At 35.6% G+C, this 5,000-nt stretch overlaps 1 protein-coding gene across 1 annotated transcript in view; it reads right to left on the bottom strand.

The window, feature by feature from the left end:
* The window catches only part of LOC119574256 (inter-alpha-trypsin inhibitor heavy chain H4-like), a 124,671-nt gene that overhangs the window by 35,567 nt on the left and 84,104 nt on the right, over positions 1-5,000 (bottom strand). Inside the window, exon 3 of the mRNA XM_037921414.1 lies at positions 1,274-1,352. The gene's annotated coding sequence lies outside the window, so the exon portion shown is untranslated. The remainder of the gene's footprint in view (positions 1-1,273; positions 1,353-5,000) is intronic.

The raw sequence follows: 5,000 nt of genomic DNA, 5'->3' as shown, positions 1-5,000 counted from the left end.
TATATTATATATATATATATATATATATACATATACAATATATTTTATATAATATTTTTATATTATATATATACATATATATATATATATATATATAAAATTATATATATTATATTTTATATATTATATATATATATATGTATACACACCACACACACACACACACACACCCCACCCACCCCACACACACCACACACCAACACACACACACACACACACACATATTATATATATTATATATATATATATTTTATATATTATATATTATATATATATATATACATACTCTTCATATTAAAAAGACATGATACCCCGTGCCACAAACTATAGCACGTTGCATGCATGTACAGAAAAGTAGGAACATGGGCCAAACGGAAAAAAAGCACGGCCAGTAAAAGATGAAAAGGCAACTCGCATGGTAAAAAAATAGCAACAACAACAAAAAAACAACAACAGCAACAAAAAATAACAGCAACAGCACTGGAATTAAACGTATCACTTCCCGCTTCACGAAAAATCAGCCGACTGATAAAAGTCCTCGTGATTACTGGCATTAGATAAAAAACGAATGTTTTTAGATTACTCAATCTCATGACGAGTTTCTTGCTCTTCGTGATCAATCGTCAGCTGCAATTTTAATATACTTAACTGGTTTAAAAAATACAGTATATTCAAATTGCTCTCCTGATTTTAGAATTTCTGCTTATAGGCCTGTTATTACATAGAGATAAGACCAATTGTATATATTGTAAAACATTTAAAGACAATATATAAAGTTTTGCATGAACAAAATGTCTAAATTGATGGCGCTGATCTTCGAAGAAAGGGAAAGGAGAAAATGGAACTGAAGAACAAAGAGAAAAAATTAATGGCCACCAAGGAATCCACTAACCGTATGAGAAAGAAAAGAAAAGAATTGAATAGAATGGAAAAGAAAGGAAAATGAAAGAAGAGAAAATAAATTTAAAGAAATCAAATCAGAAGAACATAATAAAAGTAAAAAAAAGAAAAAGAAAATAAAATATATAAAGAAAGGAATGAAAAGGAAAGAAAAGAAAAATAGCACATCGATAGTTTCCTTACCAAACATCAAAATAATAATAATGAAAAAAAGTACAAACATCCTCCCACCTCACCCCCTCAAAAAGAAAAGAAACAAACAAAGAAAAGAAACAAAGAAAAAAAGTAAAAAAAAATAATAAACGGAAGAAAAAGAAGACGAAGACGAAGAAGAAGAAGGAGAAGAAGAAGAAGAACTGGAATCGTCACTCACTTCATAAGTCAAATAGAAGATGACCTCATCTTGCTCCGACACACTCACGTCCACCCGGAACCTCGAGGTCTCCCTTTCTCTGCAAAGGTCAGGATGAATTATTAGACCTCATGGCGTGTCAACACAGACTGCAACCATCTTAATACCATCACAGGAATATCCCTTCACAAATTCAAACTTTCCAATGCTTTGATAAAAGGAAAGCATGACACGCTGTTCACACGGTAGTGGAGTATGTAATGGTTTGATTCATCAGCGGGACGGTGTAGTCACACGCTCTTGTCAGTAAAAAGTAGTGTTTGTACAGCGCAAAATGATTCATTGTGAAAAGAGTCGTTTTTTTAGGTAATTTCTACGCTTTGACGATATGAACGCTTATGAATATGTAGAGAGGTTGATGCATTTTTTGTTGATGCAGTATGAATATGTATGAATGAATATGTAAATGGGTGTGCATTTACATATATCTATATCTATATATCTATATCTATGTCTATGTCTATGTCTATATCTATATCTATACTTATATCTATATCTATATATGCATCTATATCTACACATTAACGCACACACATATAAACACACACACTCACACACACACATAAACACACACACACATAAACACACACACACACACACACACACACACACACCACACACACACACACACACACACACACACACACACCACACACACACACACAAAACGCACGCACATACACACAAAAGATATAATATATATATATATAATTATATTATAATATATAATAATATATATATATATATAATTTGGATATTTGTTTCTAGCCTTGTTGATGTTTACTCGACCTGGCTACGTGACCTGGTTTCCCTATTATGCATATAACTTTTTTTTAACTGACCTCAGTGGCAAGGTAATGAGTGTATCAACAAGATCAAAATAAAAGTACAATTTTAAAGGGACATTGCTCAATTCTAATCCTGATTAACAGAGGATAGAGTAATGCAATCCTTTCATAGATATAGGATTTAACCTCTCCCTGTTCGTGCATTTTATAAACAACTTGTTAAAGTGCAATGTAGCATATTCAGCATATATAGTTTGCGAGATAAAAGTTTTAAAAAATGTTGCTGTTTATTTTTTTAAGGTTGTTAAAATGCCGGTCACACTGGAGACAAACAGCGTGTTTGAAATCATATGCAATGATGAGCATGGTGCTTTTGGTTATAAATTAATCATTAATGTTGCAAGTAATGATAACTGTGATGGTGATAACATTAATGCTAACAGGTATGGTGACATTAGTGATATCAGAAATAAAAAACACTGATAACAATGATTCACAGAATAAGAGTAATAATAATAATCCCTGTGAATAAAAGAAGGATAACAAATGATGATAATAAAGATGATAATATTAAGAATTTAAATATTGTTGAATTTAACTATAATGATAAAATGAGGATGGTGCAAGAATGATGAATGTGATGATATTGTTAATAGTCTTGACAATAGTAATAATGAACCCGATCGTAGAGATAAATTGATGATAATGATATAGAAAAATTACATTAGAGCCCCTCATAATGGTATGATAATGAGCCCAATCATAGAGACGTAGAGATTATTACATTAATACAACTATGCTGATGCCGATGGTGATGCTGATTATAGGTATAATAACAATAACAACAGCAATAAAATAATAGTGACAAAAGTACAAACCGTAAAAACTGACGCAAAAAAAAAGAAAAAAAAAGAAACAACTTTAATATGACGACAAAGATAACACTAAGTACATTCTGAGATGAAAAAAGAGCTTATCCCCCCTCCCCACCCCCAACACACGAATTACACTAAGTACAAGCTCTCTCCCTCCTCCCCCCCCCCCCCCACTACCCGACCTCTTCATCTCCCCTCTTTTTTTCCATCTCCCACAACCTCCGCACTATCCCCTCCTTACCTTCTATCTATCTGTCACCATCTATCTATATATTACCCTCTATCTATCTATCACTCTCTATCTTTCCATCACCCTCTATCTATCTCTCTATCTATCACCCTCTATCTACCATTCTCTATCTGTCTATCACATTCTATCTATCCAATACCCTATATCTATCTATCACATTTTATCTATTTATGACCCTCTATCTATCTATCACCCTCTATCTTTCACCTTTTTTCTATTTATCACTCTCTGTCTACCTATCACCCATCTGTCTATCTATCACCCTCTATCTATCACCTCTATCTATCTATCATCCTCTATCTATCTATCACCCTCTATCTATCTATCACCCTCTATCTATCTATCACTCTCTATCTATCTATCCCCTTCTATCTATCTCTATCTCCACTCACCTATCCCTCCGCCCCCCCCCCCTATTCTTCCCTTCAACCCCGACATCCATCTCCCTATCACCCCCCCCCCCACACACAAAAAGAGGAAAGGCAAGGAAAGGAAAGAAAAGGAAAGGAAAAGAAGAGAAAAAAAGAAAGGAAATGAAATAAAAGAAAAGAAAAACGATAGACAAATACGAGGTAAAAAAATGGCTGCAGAATATTTGACCCTCCCCCCACCCCCCAGGGATAGGGGGGAGAGGTGAGTTGTCTGTCTGTTTGTCTGTCTGTCTGTCTGTCTGTCTGTCTGTCTGTGTCTGTCTGTTTGTTTGTTTATCTGTCTGTTTGTTTGTCTGTCTGTCTCTCTGTCCCTCCCTCCCACCCTCCCTCTCCACCCCCTCTCTCCCTCCCTCCCTCCTCCTCTACCTTTCTCTCTCTCATACTTCCATTTTTTTTTATCTTTTAATTTTCCGTAATCATCTTGCTGTCCTGTTAAAGCATTCGTGGTAATTATGAAATATTGCTTGAAAATGTCTTCTTCGACAAAATGATAATAAAAAAATGTGAGTGATAACAATAATCACGAAAATGACAACTGCAGTGTAGATAAGGATATTGATCTAAATAGTAGTAAAGATAGCAGAAATCGCGTAATGACAACACACACAAACACACACACACACACACACACAGCGAAAGTAAGAGAGAGAGATACAGAGACAGTCTCAGAAATAGAAAACATTGAAACTTCCCTCCTATCTCAAGCAAGTGAAACCAATATCCTCTAGAACTAATTTCCGCGTGTGTGTTTAAGGTTTCCAGGGGTGACAAGATCCGAGAGATAAGCACGGAGGCGATACGAAGAAATTTATATGCAAATCTAATACTTCCTGAACCGCCATTTATTTCCGACAGTCCTTGGCATGGAAGGAAATGCAGAACTTCCGTCGTATGCAATGCCTCTTTTATTTCTTTTTATCCGAGGCCAATCCTTAATGCCAACAACCATTATCCAACCTACTTAACCGAAGCTTCTTTGTCTCGCCTTACAAAGACCATGGTGTTTGTTTTATCTCATTTAAAAAAAAAATATCATCTAATGTACCCAGATGCGTTCTCTGCAGGATATACCCCACATCGGTGCATTGTCGCCAGTCTACGGTTTCCATTTCCTCCTTGCCAGCACCTGTCAAGTAGCAAACAATGAACTGAATCCTCCGTCCGTTTTCAGAGAAGGTAGTTTCTGCTAAACGTTCTCCGGATGTCAACTCGGCCGAGTAAACGGACAGGTAGTCGCTTCAAGGAGTCGCAGAGACAATCCGAACAATGGCTTGTCTGTCCCAAGAGTTCCAGGAGCATCTTGAGTCCTTTTTGGAGACAATGGGCGTTATGGTACTGAAGTCT

Source organism: Penaeus monodon, chromosome 6, assembly GCF_015228065.2.
Source record: "Penaeus monodon isolate SGIC_2016 chromosome 6, NSTDA_Pmon_1, whole genome shotgun sequence".
Taxonomy (NCBI): domain Eukaryota; kingdom Metazoa; phylum Arthropoda; class Malacostraca; order Decapoda; family Penaeidae; genus Penaeus; species Penaeus monodon.
The sequence above is the reverse complement of the archived record's forward strand: the minus strand, read 5'-3'. Positions and strand labels throughout refer to the sequence as shown.